Below are 22,666 nucleotides of genomic sequence, written 5' to 3'. Positions count from 1 at the left end.
TTCAGGGTCCTCATTGATCACCTTGCAGGGTAATTATCAGGTTACAAGGGGTGATTGTGTACTATATTGTCCTGAGCATCTGGGACTGTCTTTCTGGAATGCCAGTCTGAGGAATGATTCCCTTCCTCCATCCCTTTGAATGTTGGCAGCATTGTGGGTATAAGATACGAGGGTTGTCATTGCCGTACCTCCCAAACCAATGGTGAAAGAGAGGGAAGGAGCCTCCACGAGCACTTTTCTCTGAGGCACAGTGCAGAAGTGCTCGATCTGTGCTGTTTTTTAAAAACTTCTTTGTACTACCACCTTGGCCTCCTGGATCAGTAGCATAATAATCTTCTTATAGAAGGAGAATTGACCTAAATTTCAGAAGGGTCTTCCTCAACAGGATTTTTTCCCTAGCTGTATTTTCGTCTTGCAAGTAGCATGCCTTCCTCTAGCATAGACTTGTGTACTGGGTTTGAAGGATCAAGGGCAAAGCCCTCGAGCCGTACTAAACATAATCAGAAACACTCCCATTTTTGTTCTGATTGTATGAGACAAATCCTAAAATTGCCATGAGGATTTAAATGCTCAGTATCATGTGAGAAATACATGTCCAAATTGATAATTATACCAGCACACTGTGGGTTTCTAGATTCCTTCTCTGTCTTTCTTTTGACATCCTAATATACTTCACATTTGTAGCTTTTTGGGCAATGGGTATATTACATTCATAGCTTTTAGGGCAAAGACTGTGAGCATATCCATCATTTCATTTAGTCTGGGTAAGGTAAGGGCAAATTTCCTGTGTGTTTCATCACTAAATTCCAGCCTGTCACAAAGTGTGTAAGGGAGGACCAAAGCCACGATGAAAAGGGGACCGTGCATCTTTAAAGAAAACAGCAAGGGAACCCTAACCTCCCCTCATTTACATATGGTGACATTTTGCAGAAATATTGAAACATTAGCAGTGACATAATGAAATTCTGCCTATCAGCCATGGAAGGAATAATGTTACTGTAAAGGTAACCTGTCCACAGTTTGTTATCAAGAAAATATTCTTGCCAAGAAACATATATTTAGTAAGGCATGAGAAGGAGGGATTTTTTTTCCCCCTTTTATATTTTCTCTCCTGGGCTATTCATCTTCCCCTACAGATTTACTGTGCGATCACTCCCTTTACATGCTAATTATGTGCAGGTCTGGTGAATTTGTTAGTGGTGACACTTCTGGGACCCAGTGGGACTACAACTCATTATGTGGCAATGTCCAGATATATCAGATATTATTAGCTGTCATTAATCTGCTGTGGAAACACTGAGTGCTAAGCTAGGGAGCAAGCAGAAAAGGGTGTGCAAATGAAGTCTGGGAACAGTCTGAACCCTAAAAGGTCAAAAGGGAAATCAGCCAGAAGGGGACAATGACTAGCGATGGTCAACACCTTGCTCTAGATTTTTTTTTCCGCAATATCTAACTAGGTACATCAGACAGAGGGAAAAAGGAAGCATCACTCAGCCATTGTTATTTTAATAACTCTTGTGGCCATTCACCAGCACTAACCTTTTACTATAATTATGTACAATTAGACAGTTTTTTCATCTGAGCCTCAAAAAAAAAAAAAAAGAAAAGAAAAGAAAAGAAAAGAAAAAGAAAAACAAACAAAAAAACCCCAAACCCACCAGTGGTAGGCTTTTGATCATGGGACATAAGTTTAGTTCCAATTTTCTACAATTATTCATAGGACAATAAATTTTGAAATACATACCTTCTTGTTGATATTATTATTATTTCCATTGGTATAGTCTCTGAATTTATTGCGTAAACCATTTCCTTCAATGGAGTGTCTCGTTTGTATCTCTTCCCCACTCCCTCCCATCTGTGCATGCTTAAATTGCTCTTTCAATGTTCAGTTAAAATTTATGGAATCTCACTATTTTCTCTGGACTGCCATAAGAGCTTCTTTTTTTACTTTAATATGTATAATTACATATTTTCTGTATCTATTTGTCTATCTATCTATTATCTATCTATCATCTATCTAGCCATCTATCTCTCCACCCATCTACCCAATTTCCCTTAGTAGGCCATAAGTCTTCACAAGGAGGGCAAGTTGATATCACATTTGGGCTTTAAACAAGATGCTTTGGGTCTAACAAGAAGCACACAAAATTAACTTTTATAAGAAGTACAGAAATAAACACATATAAATGATTTTATAATGGAGCTATGCATAATAAATGTATTTATATGTTCCTTATGTCTGACACACACATAAATACAGATGCCCACACTAGAGACATGTATACTAAACAGAGGGAGAGTAGGAGTTTAAATCGTGTATTTGAAATGCTTCATTTTCTTTACTTTCATCCATTCTTTATTGCTATAGGAGCTTACCTTGTCCTGCTTTCTTTTAGCTCATCCCTTTCTCGGTGATTGTGTGGTTTCTAAGCAAGAGCCCCTCCTCACACCCTGAGTGATCTCAGAGCTCCAATTCAGATGCCTTCCTGCTATTGTTTATTTCCCCTCTACATTAGGTTGTCCATACTCTAAAAGAAGACCTTGTAGGGATTCCTAGGATTATGCCAAATATCTTTAGTTTATCAGCTAAGCCACTTCTACGTTGTCAAACGTAGAAGTTTCTACATTGCTTAGAAACTGTGAGGCACCCCAGAATGCTCAGAAATGCGTTGACTTAGACATCATTGATGATTAGCTTCCTAGTTGTGGTAGACATTGTTAGTACTCTCCCCGTAACCTTTTAGTTAGCCTCCAAAGAAGCTTGCATACAGTCCTGTTCAGAGCCAATGGCTCACTGCATTCCTGCCCAGAGCATTCAGTCTATGGGAGCAGCCAAAAGTTTCAGGGAGTTAATGTCCCAAGTGTGGCTCAAAACAAATGAGAGGTGGAAGTCGGTAGATAGATATGTCAGCTTTCTTGTTCTTCATTGGGAATCTGAGATGTGCTCTACTTAGCCTCCAAAGAGGGGCACTAAGCTTAGTTCTCCATAGTGATAACCCCCTTAGACTCACATTATTTCCTTCCTCACTTCTCTAAATCACCATGCGTCTGATGAACACCTCCCAAATAAACTGCATGGATGAAAATCCTGTATTAAAAGGGGCTGTTGAGGAACACAAACAAAAGTAGTTAGTATCCTAGAATCACAATGAAAATTCTGTTGGATCATCACAGAGTTGGACCACGTAGTGATAAGATGGCAGCAAGTGACTTCTCTTAGTGATAAGTAGAGTGGTGATAACGTTTGTGTCACCATTACCAACTCTCTTATCTGTGCTGTAATATGATGGGGTACAAGTTCTGGGGATACATCAGTATGTGGACAATATGCTGACAAAGGCCATTATAAGGATCACAGAATGGGCTGTGTTTTGTTAATGGCTATAAAAAATCTTAATACTAGGTAATAATAGGCTCATCTCTCTCTCACCTTAGAGTTCACACTGAAAGCAGAAATCCTCAGGGAAGGGTTTAAAGAGATATTCTTCCTGCATCTAGAAAACAAAGTATAATGAAACTGGGCCCAAGATTTGAGCATTATGGCAGTAGAATCAACAAGGATACTCAATTTACAGCCCCCAACAAGTTTTCCATATTAAAGTCATGTCTAATGGGGAAGGAGAGAAGCCTCGAGACCTAAGATAAAGATATTTGAGTTATGCACTTAGGAGTCTTGTAACCCCAGAATCATCTGAACGCTAGAAATGATACACTATGTTTGGACAGCATTCAGAAAGCTTGCATAAACCACATGCCTCTCAAAATACTGTTCCTTTTCTTTTGGAGGGAGAGAGGGTGGGGGTGGGTATTAAGGAGGGCACGCATTGCATGGAGCACTGGATGTGGTGCATAAACAATGAATTTGGAACACTGAAAAAATAAAATAAAATTTTAAAAAAAGAGAGAGAAAAAAGAAAAAAGACCCCCCACCAAAATAAATAAATAAATAAATAAATAAAATGCCAATTTTCCTTCAAAAAAACAAAAAAACAAAAAACAAAACAAAAACCTGCCCCCATCTTCCCTTACTATTTCTAAATCAATAAACAGAACTGGTTTTTAGCATGACTAACGTAGGAAGGTACTATTCCTACACGGGGAAAATATTGGGGGTATTCCCTAAATTCTTCACAAGTATTGGGTAATATGTACCAGCAGGAAAAGGAAGACTATAAAGAAATTGAAGGGAAGTGTTGACAAGGGAGGTCTAGGACATGAGGATGGAGGAGGGCTGATCATCAGTGGCCACCTGTTTGTGAGGTAGGATTTAACATGTTGACCAGCTCATCTGAGCCTGTTTTAATTTGCTGATGGGATAGCTGCTTGGAGGCTTGGACATAACATTGGCCTATAGAAACAAGGTGAAAAACTGAAAGTGCCTGACAGTTGTAGGAAGGGACTAGAAGGGTTAGAGACTGGGCAAACCCACCAGCCATCTGTGTTCACAGGAAAGGCCTCAGGGGACCTCCTTTATTAAATGATAAGGGATACACCAGTGTGGAGGGCAATACTATACATTTATTCTATTAACCTAAGAATTCTATCTTTAATATTTAGGCTACATGATTTCCCAATACTAAAAATGATGTGATGGATACTTTTGTGAAATGGTATTCTTCGAGTAAATTCCAAAATATAGATTGCTTGGTCAAATACATTTTTTTTTTTTTTTTGTTTTCTGGGATATATTGTAAATTGTTTCCAGAAAGTTTGAACAGATTTATATTACCAACCACAACATGAGTAAGTTCCTCAGCATCATCGCGAGAAATGAAGTATCATTTAATATTTTTCTTTTGCCCATTTGAAAAGAAATCTGAAGTATATAATTTAAAATCAATCTTTATTTGATCTTAAAGATGATATCACCCAATTCTCTTTTTCACCCATCAGGAATTTCAGGGGCCAGAAAGATTTAATTGATTGTCCAAATACACACAACTAGTCAGGTCAATGTCTAGAGGTTCACTTTCCTATTCAGATTTTTCCCTTGCATTGTGCTACCTGATATTGAAGTTTTATCTGCCCGTGCCCATTGCTTAAGCAGTTTTCTGGCATATCTTCCAAAATAATAAATTACTAAAGTTGAAAGGAACAAGCACTCTATTTGAATAAAAATTTGAGGCAAAAGTGTTCTGCTGATGGCTATAAACTGACACTTATCTTCTGAAAATATTTACCACAGTGCTTTATAAATGGCTGGGAGGATATTCTCTGCTGTTGTAGGGAGTAAGATCACTCAATTTTGTAATCTTCCAGTTGACTTCCAGCTATAAATTCAAATGGTTCTCTTGAAATAAAAGTTATGGTCTTCTTTTCCAACTTCCTTCCCCTTTTCCCACTACCCACGGCTTCTCCTGGTGCTGCTCTCCTCTTACTATCCCTTTCCTGCTTGTTTTGCCTGCTTTACTATAACTCTTCTCCCTCTTCTTCCTTTTTTTAAAGATTTTTCTTTTTTTTATTGGAGAGTGAGAGAGACAGAGATAGTAAGAGAAAGAGCAAGTGGGGAGAAGAGGGAGAAGCTGGTTCCCTACTGAGTAGGGAGCCTAAAGTTTGACTCCATCCCAGGACCCTGGGATCATGACCTGAGCCGAAGGCAGAGGCTTAACCTACTGAGCCACCCAGGAGCCCCTGTAACTCCTCTAATATCATACATGCATGTAGTCTCTGCAGACTTACACTGTGATAGGCCTGGCCAGGGTGGTCATGGCTAGGAATTATCCCCCTCCATTGCTTTTCCTACCTCTGATCTCACTGCCATTCTAATTCTTGAGCCCATCCTCTCTTTGTCAGGTCATATATCACTCACTTCTCTAGAGCTGAGGCATGCCTCTAGATCTGGAACTGAAGGAAAGAGTTTAAGCCTCACCATTGCAGATTGGTTTTATTCAGTTCCCTAATCTTTTCTGCCAACTACAACCCAGGGCCTGGACTTTGTTTTTTCCCCCCTTCTAAATTAAGATTTCCCCTTCTAAATTTTCCCCTTCTAAATTAAGATTTCCCTTGACCATACTTCCAACCCAATATTTAAGCCAAGGGGATAAAACTTCAGTCTAATATTTCTTTATTGTTATTTTCTTTTGCCACCTATGTGTATGGTGCTGACACAACTTCCAACGTTTGACTGTTTTGGGGAGCAGCATCCAAATTCCGTCAGCCTTTTCCTCTGAAGGCTTCAGGCTTCTCTAAACTAAAGACCTAGATTGTGCTATTTATAGTTAGATCTTTCCCAGCGATGACCAAAAGCATCCTAACTCCTCTGTAGGCAACTATCCAGCTGAATCATTTCTGTCTGTTATCTGCAAACTCTGGAAATAGAACTGTATTGGTCTAAATATGATGCAGAAAATAGAGATCACTCTAGGTATTATAAACAAAAAGGGGCTTACAGAGATAGAGAGAATGGACAAGCAAGATATGAGAAGTCAGCTCTAGAAGTACTCAAGTTTAAGATCGAACAGATGCCTGGCAGGGATCAGGAAGCCGTGGCAATGCTGAAGATGGTCATTGCAAATGGACCCCCACATTCATGTTCCATAGTCTTTGTTGGTGTCAGAATCAACATCAAGAAGATGGCCTCTGTCTCACCTTTACTTTTCAGATCTTTTGAAGGTATATCTAAATAGAGAAACCTGATTACTACCCAGAATCCTTGTTGTAATAGAGCCTAGGAATTGCAGATCTTAACTTTGCAGCTCTGTAGTAACATAGAAAAGAGGTAGGAACAGATGTCAAGGCCCATCATCTCAGCTTCACTTCTCTCCCCTCCCCTACCTGAGTGCTCTGAGGATAAAACTTCCCTCTTTTGAACGAAACTCTGCCACACAGACAATCTGCCTGGTCCCATCCCAACCCCTTCCCCTCAACCCAATTCACTCCTCTTGGCTGCTCATTGAGTTTCCTGAAGGCTTGTAATGCTTTGCACTCAAATCAAGTCAAAAGCCTTCTGTGATACTTAAGAGGGACCCATTTTGTATGAGAAATTCCCTGATCTTAGCCAGGAAGAAAGTGTTTTTCTCCCTCAGATAGCACTTGCTTATTCCCTTTTTAAAAAAAATTATTATTATTAAACAATCAAGAAAAAGTACAAACTTGAAATATCCCTCTTCTCTCACACCATGATTCTCATTTAATTCCAAATGTCTAATGTACAGTTTAAGGGCTCACAAAAAGACACTAAAGCGTATAGTGCATGGTGAATGAGTTCATTAAGCCTGCCATATTATTATTTTCTCTGTTGTATATGCACGTACCCCTAGGTGTTGTCCAGATGCCTTCACCAAATTGTGCTTTCCGTGTTGTCCTTTATAGTGTTTGTTTGAATATCCAAGGGCGACAGTTTCTGCTATCTGCCTCAAAAAATTCTTCAATGAATTTGGCTTGCCCAGACAGGTCTGATAGGATCATTCACAAAGTACAAATATGTGAAGTTTGAGTATGATTTGAATTCTTTTAAAAATCATATTTTCTTTATAGCTCATGCATATCCCTTTACTTAAAACTGACACTTTGTATATTTGAGCATGTGTCTTGTTGAAGCAAATTCTGTGCAGTTCAATTGAGAACAATAACAAAATTGCATGTAAATATGTCACCAAGGTATGGACAAGAAAAACAGAATTGCTTAGCAAATATCCAGGGTGATGTTTCCTATATATTAGTAATGTGAATTAAATGTTAAATATCATGGACTCCATCCACACACATATACTCTGTAGTAAAGAAGGACCAGCTTAACTGAACACCCAAAAGCCTGTGAGATATGAGATGTTTCCTTAACTCAAAACCAGGAATAGCTTTAAGCCCCAGTCACAAACTGAAATGCCTAGTGTGGCTATAAAAGGATCCAAGTGAGTAAAGTCGATGTGTGAGAAACGAAATGTTACTTGACACTCAGTCTCCATACTCCATACTGTGGATTGGTAAAGGATGACAGGGGCTACGGTGTACCAGAGAGCTCGCATTTGGTAGAAAAGGATTAACTGTGGCTCAGGAAGGCAAGCCCCCTATTTTCTCTGCTTCTTATTTCTGAAGAGAAACCAAAACTGGGGATTTTCATGTGAAATGTATGAACTTTTAAGTGTTGTGATTAATGAGATTACAAACAACAGCAACACTATAGGCTAGCTCCTTTACATCAAGGCTGCACCTGGCTTAGGGGAACCAGGTTTACTTTCTTATGTTACCCCTGCACTGCAGGAAACTCTGGGAGGAGAAGACATCCTATGTAGGAAGAACCATTAATTGAGGAGATGTGTCTAGGTACTGCTCTGTTCCACTGGCACCCCCTAGTACCTTCCTTCAAGTCTATCTTTAATGTCATTCACTCCTTACCAACTCCCCTACCTCAGACTAGGTGAGATGATTCTTTGTGCTCTAGTGCAACCTGGACATTCATGATCAAAACCCTTACTAAAATGATTGCTATTATTTGCTTCACCACCCACTTTTCTAGCCTGACTGAACGTTCAGTGTGCAGGGTCTTTGTTTGTCCTGCTCATCACTATAGCCTCAGTCTCTAGAATGAGGATAGCAAAAAACAGATGCTTAATAAACATTTGATAAATAAATAAATAAATAATACATAAATTATGAAATATGGGTATTAATGGACATCTTGTTCTATTGATAAGGGTATGCTGGGTCTATGTAGCAAAAGAAAAGAAAAAGAGAGAGAGAGAGAAAAAGAGAGAATTAGGATGATTATGTACAAAAGGAAAAGAAATTTTGCATTTTAAAATCTAAGTTTCAGGCTTGAATGATCAAAACTGGGTATATGTATTTGGATATGTAATCGAGTTACAAAAGTTATATGACGAATGTCTACTCGCATGGATTGGAATGTCTGTGGGATCATGAGGTCAATCAGTTTACCTGGCCTCATTGATCAGTTTTTTTTTTTTTTTTTCTAAATTTCAGTACTTATTTTCCTGCTAAATTCAGTGCCCAGTTGACTTCGCTGGCCAAATTGGTATCAATAGTGTTTTGGAGAAGAGTCTGGATCTTTCCTCCTTCTTGAATGTGCCTTATTCCATACCCATGTGGAGCAAGTGAAATGAATTTGTGCTTAGGCAACTCTAGGTTGAGTTCATAAGACTCTTTCATGTAGCAAATTATCCCAGGATATATTTGAAAATATCCATGCACACTGTTTTATTTTCACAGCTGGACCCTTCAGCTGACCTAATTTTCTAGTTCTGTACTTATTTCATAATGCTTCTAAGTGGCCCAGTTGTATCAAAGATTACAGTTGCTGTTTTGGAGAAAACACTTTTGAAATCATTGTGACAGCTTCTTATAAGTTTCAAAATCAAAATAATTGAAAAAAAATTGAGTCCTAGTCACTTCTCTTATGGGTTCAACTCTAAAACACTAAATTGGCTCTCTCTCTATCTCTCTCAAATAAATAAATAAATCCTTACAGTATTGCATTGGATCAACGTGAGCCACTTCAGTTCTCTGGTGATTTTATCCTTTAAGTGAAAAGACAAAGTGGTAAACAGGTTATCAACACTTTTGCAAATTACAAAAAACAAACAAACAAACAAAAACCATGGACATCTGAGTGGTCTATGGCCCTAATATTATTTAATAATAAATAACCTTAATGGAGAGAGGTCAAAGCTCAGATGTGTTTAGTTGTTTAGATTAAACCAAGAAAACTGGTTTCAAGATAGTTATTGGAATAATTTAGACAAGTGAGCCCTAATGTGAATTGTTAGAAAGCAGAGGCAGACCTCTCCTGTTGTTGCTTCAAATGGTTTATTAACTGCTGTAATGAGCAGGGGTGTTGATTATCACAATTACTTGGAGCTTCAGTTTCTGTCCCTTGAAAGTTTCCCCAAAATTTGTCCCTAATTTCACTTATGATGAATATTTTACCTAGTTAAACAATCAATTCAGTGTAATAAATGAGAAGAAGGCATATTATGGTCATACTTGGCAACCAGGAGCAGCCTGGCTTTACATTTCTTATTTAAGGAAACCATCTCAAATAAAATGCATGCATATGTCTGGCATGAGAAAATATTATTGAAAAGAAAGCCAAAAACAATTGTCTTTTAACTTATGACATTAGCTAATACTACAACTTTGTTCCTAAGTTGAAGTTGCCAGTATTCAGAACAATTATAACAGGCCATGAATGTCCTAAATTAAATAGATAATTGATGTATTTAGCACTCAATGGATTCCATTATTCAGTGCCTTAAGCTGCCATCTGGGACATGGGACAGTTCATCTGATAATTTTGGTTATCTCCATTCAGCTGTGTGACTGTTAGGGGTTGGAGCAAGTGGAATAATTTGGCCCATTTATCATTTAACATTTTTTAAAATTCTGTAAGTCTCACTTCTAAGGCTCCTTTCCCAAGAATTTTGTATAGCTTATAAAAAATTGCCAGAAATATACTAAAAATCAGAATAAAATCATACATGATGGGATGCCTGGGTGGCTCAGTGGATTAAGCCCCTGCTTTGGGCTCAGGTCATGATCTCAGGTCCTGGGATCGAGCCCCGCATCGGGCTCTCTGCTCAGCGGGGAGCCTGCTTCCTCCTCTCTCTCTCTGCCTACTTGTGATCTCTGTCAAATAAATATATAAAATCTTTAAAATCATACATGACTTTTCTTACTAATGAGTCTTTATGCAATTATCCACACTCATTGCTGTGTATTGATATCATCCAATAGAACATGTTGCATTCTTTTGCTTAAATAATGTAACTAACACAGAGTCTTTAAGTAGCACACAAATCAAGGAGGCTCAAAATAAATCTGTTTACTGATACTTTTGAGTCATGTCAGATGGACAAAGACAAGGATGACTATATAATTCCTTGTCTAAGCTGGTTTGGTTTTAGGGTGAAATTAATGATTACCCCAGGAAAAATGTACAAGCTCAAGCTGTCTCAGGTAGATGGGGACAGGCCTGGGAAAACTGGGACTTTCTTCCAAAGAATTCACAATTTGTGTCTTTTCTCCTTCGCCATATCTTATATCATATCATATCTATAGATCATATATATGATCATATCGTGTCTATGATGCGTGCTACCTTTCCGATGTGACAGCTTCCTCTTGTTATAGCTCCCAGATTCGTTGCTCAAGTTATGTGGATGATTCTGTGCTATTTCATTTGGCCCCTGAGATAAAAAGCAAACATTAATGGGTGGCTAGTGGGGATTTGGGTTATAGACTGTGACAGCGTGATGCTGGTGTTCCATCCAACAATCACAGTCAACCTCATTCTCAGCTGCATCAGACTCTAATCAACTGAGCTAATGTTCATTCTAACAGCGCTCCATGACTTTACACGGGATTTTATGATTCAGCTTCTCTACACAGAGCTTCTTCTAGGAACCTTAAACTTTAAAGGGAGACACAGAGTGAAGTTGATCGCGTACTGAATAAGAGCCAAAGTCTTTGAGAATTGTTTTGCTTTTCTGGAAGCTTTGTTACCACAGCACAGATCTTTGGGCAAAGTCTTCCACTGGGTCCCAAACAGCAAACATCAATGAGTCATTATGAGTAATACTAGGTGGTGTTTATGCTTTGGCCTCTTTGCTGTATCCTGTAGGCTGGCAGAAATCAGGCCCACTCAGTAATTGTTATAATGCACTCCCTTTTCATAATATCTGCACCGAATCTCTGACGCTTGGCGCTACAGTTTGCATTCCAGCATCTTTTCATGCCAAGCCTGGTGATTACTTTAGGTCCCTGAGCTACAGTCATAATTATCTCCCAAGAAGTCACTGGGGATTCCAGAGAGGGAGGAGGATGGTGGGGGGAAGGATATAAGCTGCAGAATTTAGGTATTTCTTGGGTGATGTAAGTAGGGGGTGGGGAGGCATGATGGAGAAGACTCACTTACCAAGTGCTTAGAGGGGTCAGAGGCCTAAAATTTAAACTCTAATGTTAAGACCAAAGTTAAGGTCAATCATTAAAAAAATGGTCACTTTTACCTCTAGTCATGGCATAGAGAAGCTTTGTCAAATACACAGAGATATATTATTTAAAGTTAGCTCTTATTTTGTTTTACTTCAAATCAAATTCATCAATCAGTTAATTCACGATATCTGGTATTTTTTTAAGGAAGATTTGATTTCCAGAGATCTTCAGAGGTCATGCTCCCTACAAACAATGATCAACAATACTTGTCTTACTACATCCTGGGATGTGCAGTGTGGCTTATGAAACTATATCATTAATTAAATTAAAAAAGATATGGCACCTTTGGCTGGGAAGAGCCAAGTGGAGCTCATTTAGGAACCAATGAACATCAAAATGCACGAGAGATAAAGGGGGAAAAAAATACATCCAATGTAAAATAAATAAATAAATAAATGATGAAATGTTAGGTCAGTATGATTTCATGATCACTGCAGAAAAGCAAATGAGAATCCTTTGATTATTTACATTTCTGGCTTGCTTTAGTGGTGTGTCATCTATTACCAGTTCTGTTTATAGAAAACATTGCTTTTGCAAAAACATGTTTATAATGAAAAATAAAATCCATGAAAAAGGATTTCATTGCAAAATAAACTTGTCGATTCATTACCGTTGGCAGCATTCTCTATAACAGCTCCATGTTTCTCAGAGACAAAAATATGGTGGACTTTTTAAAAAAATGTTTATTTTTCTTTTAACAAGCCACCTAATGCATTTATCTTCATAGGCATCAGGGGAAAAAATCTGGGACCAATCAGTTTCTATTTTATTATAAGATAATTTATTACTCTGCTAAGTGTTACCTATTTTTTCCCCCAGTAAAACAACTAAAAATAGGATTGTCTCTCAAACACTGACATATGTGATCAGGCTAATACTGTAATGTGTGCACTCCTCATTCTAAAATAAGTTACTGCAATTCAAAATGCAGTGTGTGTACAGCAAGCAAAAAGGGCCATGTGACTATGGGGTGCCAGGATAGGATTTTTGCATTAGAATATACATTGCATCCATAAAGCCTTCTTTTCAGAAATGTAATTAGTTTCTTTATGAACTGGTAAATATAGTATATAGAACACCCAGGGGATTTTCCTACAGCCATATTTATTCCCACATGTCTCTGGGAATCATAAATGGTTGTCTCTGAGATGCATTAGGGCAAATTACATTAGGACATGATTGTGAATCTGATTAAGGTGGAACACAGTTGGATTTTTTTTCTTTTCTTTTTTTTTTTTTTAACCCCTTTGGGATGACCATGTTTTCGTCCAACAACCAGAAGATGAAAAAGCCTTTGGCAAGATGTTTCAAAGGTATGTTTCATAATAACATATAAAAAAAAATGTTTCATGCTTATTCAAAAATTGGTCCACACCTTTAATTTCTATATCTAGCCAAGATAAAACTTGAAGCACAATCTTTTCTAGGCTATAGCAGTTTCAAACAAGATTTGAGGTGTCAATGAAAGCTTTGAAAAAGGAAATTTTCATGCATAATTTCTTCTAGGAGAGGAGATCCTGGTTGAAAGGATTTTCCTAGCTAAAAATCTTTAAGAAAGCAAAATATGACTTCATAGATGGTGGTGATACCTTATAGCAATTAAATGTCTTCACACTCTTGTGGAATAAAGGGTCAACCATAAGGCAATGCATTTAGCCTCTATTATAAGAGGCAGGTAGCAGAAATTTGACATTGACTAAAACTTGAAAGATGGTAGGTGTTGAGAGGTTTTGAGATGGTGATAAGGGGGTACTAAGAATAATAAGGGAAATAAGAGTATATGAAAGCATAGCAATGATCCATTTTTCTGGAAATTTTAAAAAATGATCAAAACTGAAGCAAGCTATTTTGAAGCTATTTTATTGATAACAAATTTTCACACATTTGTGTGCGTGTGTGCCCATGTGCGTGTGTGCCCATGTGCGTGTTCTTCCATTTGTGGTCTTCTCATTTTGGAATGCCAGATCAGTGACTGTCACACTCTGCTGCATACCAGAATCACCTGGATAGATTTTAAAACCACCACACCTGGACCGCTCCTAGACTAATAAATTGGAATTTCTAAGAATGGAGCTCAGTATTTATCACCATTCAAAAAAAAAAAAAAAAAAATCGTGTCTGTTGCAATATGCAGCTATGTTTGGGAACCAAAGCCCTGACACTTTGCTAAGATCCAGAAACTAGGCAGTTAACTCTTGGCATAGCAAGATCCTCCAAGATCTGTTTTCCTAGCTATGGTAAGTGTTTATTCTGATTGGTTGATAAGCATGTCATACTGACTATGAAATATATTTTGAATATCATCCCTCTTACAATTTCTTTAAACATCTGATGTATGTGCAATGATCCCTTGTCCATCTGACCTAAAGATTCTACCTGATCTTGCTTATGGTTAGGCCACTAATTCTTTATAGACATGAGTTTTGCCAAGAATCCCAGCCAGTTTGTCTAGAGCCCTGGAACACTGTCTTTCTTCTTAAATCTTGATATTTTCTGAGAGTTGGAACCTAGCTTTCATATTATTGCCATAATGGGCTGGTTGTCCCACAGACTTAATTGAAGACAAGGCATTACTGCTCTGTCTTACCTATTTATTGTATGATTTTATTCTATTGAGCGTAACTGACATAATGTTTTTTGTTTGTTTGTTTGGACACAGAATGTTGCATTAGTTTCAGAAATACAACATAGCGTTACTCTACCCTCACCACAAAAGTAGCTATCATCTGTCCTGATACATGATTATTACAATATCATTGACTATGTTCTTTATGCTGTGATTTTTATTCCAGTTTTTCATTCCTTAACTGGATGCCCGTCTATCTCGATGCTTGACATTTTCAAGCATCTATACTTTTGCTACTGTGCTCAACTTTTTGACTGGAACTCCTTAGGTATTTACAATGGCCCAGAATGCAGTGGTGATGCATAGAGTTGTACTGTTTTTGTACAAATGCTGCGTGTGTGCTGCACAGTTCTAGGGGGAACCATTCATATCTATAGTTACTGTAGATTTCTCTCTGTTGTTCATCAATTCTTTTCATGTGCTTTTGGATATAGTATGTGGACTTGAATGTTCCTTGCTTGGCGGCAGACCCTAAAGGTTAACCAGTTTCTCCAGTCCCATGCTGTTTTAGTGTCTTCTCTTTCCTACTGCTAAAGTTTCAGCTGGTTTAATGACCAAAGCCCCAAGTTCTATATAACATTGAAAAAATAAAGTGCTTGTTTTGAATGAGAACTTGCAATATCTCCTTCTGAATTTTCAGAGTGTAGTTGATGGATAGGACAAACAAAATAAGTAACATAACAATTAAAGAGCTTCACAAATCAACTGGAAAAAATCTATATGTACCCTATAAAAGTGAAGGCAATGAGAAAAAAAATTATTTTAAATTTTTTTTTTCATAATGACATCTAGCTACTCAGCTGGTCACCCAAGTCTAGAGACAGAAAATTTTGCATTGAGATTTGCTTTGTAATATCAAGTTTTAGTTCTTTAGTCCATGGATACTCTAACAATGCTACTTAAAATAGCAGGTCAGTAAAAGTTTGGTACTGATCTGTGATGAGCTAAGATTGTAAATCATTGTAATGCTTCCTTTAATAGGAAAGTCTTGGTAAAAAAATTAGCTGAATAAAATTGTGAGTCTATGAAATAGTTGATTTACATTCTAACACAAATCCTTCATCTCATTAAAAACCACTTGCAAAAATTTTTAGAAAAATAGTGGTTCAGGGACCACATCTGGTATTCCTAATGACCTTGACAGGCACCACTGCTTCACTTAAAAAAAAAAAAAGTATATTGCTCTTTTGTTTATTCATCCATTTTATGAATATATGAAGACCATTTACACACATGGGATCTCTGTTTAAGCAAACACAGATGAGTAAGATATAATCCCTGCCTTGGAGAAGTCTCAGTTAAATTCAGCCTGGTCATATCTTGGCAGTGAACCAAGCCATTTATAATCAAGAAAAACAAATTAGTATATTTAATGCCAGGGAGAGGTATGGCAGAAATGACTTGAAAACAGACATTTTATTTAAGGTTTAAGATTAAGAATTTTCTTCTGTCTAATCTTATGAATAACACTTTGAATGAACTCAACCAGGAACAAATACTAACAAATGGCTAAAATTACTTGCAGCAGGAATATAGTTTCCCATTGTGATGACTATATTTTAATATTCTTTTTCTCTGTTCAGAAAGTTGGCATATACATCTAAACTTGGTGTATATTAAATAAATGTTTTTTAAAAACTTTTCAAATTATTAAAATATTTCCCTTTCATCTTAATATGTTATAAACATATTATATATGTATATATAATTGGCAATTTATTAATATATAATGAAATAATGAAACATTCCAGCTATAGGAACTAGAATTTTCAAAGTCTGTTTATCGAAACTGACTACAAAATATGCTGCATATAACTAATATACATTATTTCTTACACCAGACTAGACTCTCCTAAGCACAAAATTTATGTTTGATTTATGTTGGTATCCTCCATAGTACATAGCAAGCTGCTTGGGTCGCGGCAGATGCTTGTTTAATAGATGTTCTACAACACTACTACTAGTACTACCACTACCACTACTAATGACAAAAATAACAATTTATATTACTGTCACTTACAAAATGTCGGGATTTGTGCCAACTGATTTGCATAGACTAGCTCTTTAATTATAAGAGTTTCTGTTTCTAGGTACCATTATTGCCCCCATTTTTCAAGGGAGGAACTTGAAAGACCAAGATTTTCAAATAGTGGAGCTACATGGTAATATTGATTTAGAAGCAACTCCAGAAACAAAATTCTGAAAGGCCACATTCCCATCCAAAAATCTTCAGTGCCCATATCTTCTCTTAGTTTCTAATTATAGGAAGAAAGAGCTAATTGGCCTAGCCTGGCTCAGGTGATCACCCTTTAGACCAATGACTGTCAAGGAAAGTAAGCCACTATGGCTTTCCTCTGTTCAGTAATCCCTTTTGTTTCCTTAGGTTAACAACATCTCAATCTTTCAGTGTTTAACCAGTCTTCGCCACTTGCAGTACCTCAGGTCGTAGGGTGAATGTTTGGTTCATCAGTATCAGTCCCAGGAAACGTGCTAGGATTCTTAGGTCAGCTGTGTTCGCTGCCAGCAGTCATGCTCCCCAGTATTGGGGAAGATGCTATGCAAGAAGGAAAGAAAAGGAGAAACAGATTCTTACCAGTGTTAATGGAGCACTTGAATTTAGCCACACGTGGCCTGATACAATGGAACTGTAGCCAGTTTGACCTTGGTTTTTGTTGCAAGCAGTGGAAAGATGATGAGTGTGGTAGACGTATGGTTGTATTGCCATCGTTGGGAAGTGTAGTCAGCAAGCAGCCAGCAGTTGACCCTCCTTTTACAGTCTGCCTCAACTTCAAAGAACGGTCTTCCCCTAAAGCCGGGCTCTACCTAAGGCAGCCCAAATCCTATGACTAAGCAGGATGGAGTAGAAAGCCTGAGCCATTTTCGTTCAATATAAGGCAATTGGTACTCACTTCAGAGCTTCCTGTTTAGTTAGAACTAACTAGTTAGAACTAACAGGTGTCATGGGTGGTCTTTCACTGTTTAGCATTTGCCATATGTAATGCTGCTTCCTCCCCCTTAAATGTATAGGTGCTAATCTGCAATAAATATCTTATGCCTTAAACTTTCAGTGTTTGCTTCCAGAGAACTCACCTTGCTGCAATAAGTAGTCTAGAAGTGTGTAAAGAAACAGAAAAATTAGGCTAAACTTTCAGGTTAAAAATTTGTGGTTATGAATAAAGTAAATGAGAACAAGAAGGCAACATGAACAAATTAAAATAGCTGTGTCTTTGCTGCGGCTGATTTTCCGAACTTTTATTATCATGTATGAATTAAATAAAACTTCTTTTTGAGTGGCACCTAAAGATTTCCATAATAGTCCAAGAAATTGAAAATTGCCAAGGAAAGGATAAGCTTTTATTTCCTCTATTTCAAAAATTAATAGAATCTTACCCGAAATTTGGAAATCAGAAATACAAAACTGTTTGCTTAATAATTTGATTATTTATTTTCTGAATTTGGTTTTTAAATGTTCAAATAAGTGTAACATAAGTTTAGTGATTGAGAAGTACGGATAGATGTTAAACAAGGTTGATTAATATTGGGGCACGTGTGATAAGAACTCTAGTCAGTGAAAGATAAAACAAAGTGTTAAAGGAAAATTAATAAACAAACAAATTTTTAATAAAGGGTGAGGCACATGGGTGGCTCAGTTGTTTAAGCCTCTGACTCTTGATTTCAGCTTAGGTCATGATCTCAGGGGTTATGGGATTGAGTCCTGCATAGGGCTGCACACTCAGAACAGTCTGCTTGTCCTTCCTCCTCTGTTCTTCCTTGCCACTTGCTATCTCTCTCTCTCTCTCTCTCTCTTTTTCTTAAGTAAGTAGATAAAAGGTCTTAAAAAGAAAAGAAAATTGGGCAAGATGCTGGCTCAAGGAATCCTAGAACATGTTAATGGATTTTATTAAGGTTTTAAAAATAGGATTTATAATAAACTGGGCTAAGTTTTATGGTTACATTCCCTCTAATGCATATAGAAATCCTTCTATGTTCTTTCCCAAAGCTTCATCTCACATTTGGAGGATCATGATAAAGTAAAGATAAAGCAAGCAGATATTTCTAAGAGGGTGTTTATAGCTACTTTATTTTTTAAGTGTGTTTCTGATAGTTCTGCCTTCAGCTGTGGACCCAGGAGAACATGCAGTAACAGCATCTCTTGTCAGATACCACAGTGGCTGAGGTTACTTTTCTGTCTAAATGCAAGCCAAGACTTTTCTGTCTTATTTCACAGAATATTTAGAGGGGAGGCATCCCACTTTTTTTCCCCCTTTCTCTTTGAGTGGTGGCCTGTGTGCCAATGTCTCACAGCTTTCTGAAATACATCCTTGTTCTCAGGGTCTCCTCTTTCTTCTTTAAGAGAGAGAAATGTTGAGCACAGTAGACATGCATAGGTGTTAAATTTAGCACTTTATGAGGAGGTGATAAACAGAAAACTGAGCAGAAAGTGGATATTATGCAGATCAGAGAAGATATGTGTTAAAATATTGATTTGATCCTCATTTTATGAGCTCAACCCATCATTATCAATATAGTCACCAGGTCCTACAATATTTAAAGAGGTGTTCCACTAATTGCAAGACTGGCTCCACTAATTGCAGGGCTGAATTAAATTGTATCTTTAATCATTTAGCCAAGTACTCATCTTTGATGGTTGACAAGATGAAAGTTAATGATCCCAGGGCACTTTAAACATGTGAACAAGCCACTTGTTACTTCCCTGGGTCAATAAAATATCTACCCGTGTGCTATGGGAAAACTATTGTTAACATGCTAACAGTTATATAATTTTGCTTTATTATTAAAAAAAAACTTTTGAGATGAAAAATGTCTCTTATGTGCAAAATTGCATAGCCCCATGGAATTCCTAAGACAAGTGACAATTCCTATCTCTACAATATATTTCAGTATGCATAGCCTCTCATCATTAGTCAGTTTTGTTTCACTCTTCATCCTATTTCAGAAAAATAAGCTAATCCTTTTGGGGTTTTTTTGGTGTTTCGATTTTGTACAGGTTATTGATGGGTGACATTAATTTGTGACTGATGATTTTCATAAGCGGAGGGTTTTATGTATGCATTGATGGATCTCATTGACGGGGTACTTGTGAAGGGCCACTGAGAATGGTAGTCAAGAAAGGCAAAATCCTCACTAAAGATCTCTGGAGAACAACAGTTTAATGGATGAACACTTTACTTTTTCTCCTGAATGGTATAATGAAGGCTTCAGGGAAAATACTCATGCCTAGTATTTTTGGATTTCTTTTTTCCTTGGAAAACAACGCCTCTTGAATAACTAAAAGACAAGGGCAAAGAACAAGGGGAAAAGGGTGACTTTATATAAGAAAGATGCAGATAGAGCAAAGCTAATGCTCCTTTGGTACTTTCTTTTTCAGTTTTAGCAAACACTGATAGATTTTCTTCCAAAGATAGGTGCAGGATTAAATCACTGCATTTCTTTTATTGGGGAGAAATGAAACAGAGGCTTACATCTGAGAGCTCCCAACAGTGAAATAAAAGCAAAGAGCCTATACCAGGCCACAGAACTAAAGTTCAGTAGAATGTAAGGTCTCCTCCATATGATGAGAAATCAATGATACGGAGAGTACTCTGTTTCTCCTATAAAGTAAATTTTGTTTGCTTTCCATGTGATGTATGTATGTATGTATTTAGTTTGACTTCTATATTTAATTACATATCCTCATGACATATACAACTTAATTTATGTATTTCTAATAGACATAGCTGATTTCTGGGGCTTGCAAGAGGCAGAGTATTGGCACATGCTTGTCTCTCCCCCTCTCCTTTTCCTTCCTCTCCTTTTCCTTCCTTCCTTCTTTCCTTCCTGACTCAGTTTCTCCTGGTTGCTCTCTTATTTATGTTTCACAGATTTTTTTTTTAAGATTTTATTTATTTATTTGAGAGAGAGAGTGAGAGAGAGAATGAGAGGGGAGAAGGTCAGAGGGAGAAGAAGACTCCCCATGGAGCTGGGGGCCCGATGTGGGACTCGATCCCAGGACTCCAGGATCATGACCTGAGCTGAAGGCAGTTGCTTAACCAACTGAGCCACCTAGGCGAGCCCTCCACAGATTTTTTAGTTCAGTCTTCTCAGCATTTAGCTACACATTATTCTTGGAAATCTTATTTTATCTCTAGCTTAAAATAGTGTGTCTCATTCTTTTTTTTTTAAAGATTTATTTATTTATTCCAGAGAAAGAGAGTGTGTAAATAGTGAGGTGGAGCTTGGTAGGGGCAGAGGACAAGGGAAAGAGAATCTCAAGTAGACTCCCTGGTGGAGTCCCATGTGGCACTCAATCTCACAACCCTGAGATCATGACCTGAGATGAAATCAAAAGCCCGAGGCTTAACTGACTGAACCACCCAGGCACCGATAGTGCCTCTCATTCGAAACCTCTAAGTCTTTCTTCTGAACTTCAGACCCATAAATTCAATGCACTGAATGTCTCCATGTGAAGATCTTGGCTCAGATTCAACGTGGAGCAGTCAAACTGATCACTCCCACCCTATGCTCTGCCACCAAGTTCTTTTCACCTTATTGAATGGCCTATACATCCACTAAGATGCCCAAGGAAGACTGCTAGTAGGTATAAATCTTGATTTATTCTCTGTGAAGGTCCAAATTAGATCTATGATAAATTTATGTGGATTCTTAGCCAAACTATCAAAAGAACCTTGATGTCCATCAACAGATGAATGGATAAAGAAGATGTGGTATATATATGCAATGGAATATTATGCAGCCATCAAAAGAAATGAAATCTTGCCATTTGCAACAATGTGGATGGAACTAGAGGGTATTATGCTGAGTGAAATAAGTCAATCAGAGAAAGACAATTATCATATGATCTCCCTGATATGAGGAATTTGAGAGGCAACATGGGGGGGTTGGGGGTAGGGAAGGAAAAAATGAAACAAGATGGGATCAGCAGGGAGACAAACTGTAAGAGACTTTTTTTTTCTAAAGATTTTATTTATTTATTTGACAGAGAGAGAGATCATAAGTAGGTAGAGAGGCAGGCAGAGGCGGAGGGGGAAGCAGGCTCCTTGCTGAGCTGAGAGCCCGATGCAGAGCTCAATTCCAGGACCCTGAGGCCATGACCTGAGCCGAAGGCAGAGGCTTAACCCACTGAGCCACTCAGGTGCCCCCCCCCATAAGAGACTTTTAATCTCACAAAACAAACTGAGGGTTGCCAGGGGAAGGGGAATAGGGAGAGAGCGGTTGGGTTATGGACATTGGGGAGGTTATGTGCTATGGTGAGTGCTATGAAGTGTGTAAGCCTGATGATTCACAGGTCTATACCCCTGGGGCTAACTATACATTATATGTTAATAAAAAATAAAAAGCAAAAATATAAATAAATAAATAAATCAAAAGAAAAAAGAAAGAAATAACACCTTAAAGAGGGACCATATATCTCTTCCATATGCTTTAATCCTTTTGTTATTTAAATAACTTCCAATAACTTTAATCCTTTTGTTATTTAAAAAAGTGGCATTGTGAAATTAAAGTGAGTAGATTTTTATAGCAATAAACACAATACAGATAAATAAAAAAATGTGGATTCACTCTTCCTAATATCTCTCAGATCTGTCCTCCTTTGCCATCCCTGTGGCCACGGGGGACTGCACAACTGTCTCCTAATTCTTCTTCCTCACTTGGCATGCAAGGTCCTTCATTCAGCAACAGTTCCCATCCTCTCTCTCAATCTTGGTCTTCTCACAGGAATACAGATGCACTCTTAGCTCCCAGGACATGCTAGATAGTACCGCAATCCTGATATTTCATTCTTTCTCTTCCTTTTTGTGGGGCCCCTGTCCTAACCACCATCCGCAAATACTTCACTTCTACTTATCCTTCAGAATGAGTTCATATCTGTCCTGTTCCGGGATCTTTCACTAATATCCAAGCAGGGTCAGCAGGTTGGACTACGTGTCCCTATAGATACTCTGCTTACGTCTCTTCCTTCACTCTGGAAAGAAGCCTGCGCTTCTTTACTGTGATGGTTTAGTTGTGAGCTCTGTGGACAAGGGATTGTGTCATTTGCATCCTCTGAGTACCCAGCACGTAACATAATGACCA

The sequence above is a fragment of the Enhydra lutris genome, unplaced genomic scaffold (assembly GCF_002288905.1).
Source record: "Enhydra lutris kenyoni isolate GAN:26980312 unplaced genomic scaffold, ASM228890v2 scaffoldscaffold48, whole genome shotgun sequence".
In the NCBI taxonomy this organism is placed as follows: domain Eukaryota; kingdom Metazoa; phylum Chordata; class Mammalia; order Carnivora; family Mustelidae; genus Enhydra; species Enhydra lutris.
Note: the sequence above shows the minus strand (reverse complement) of the source record.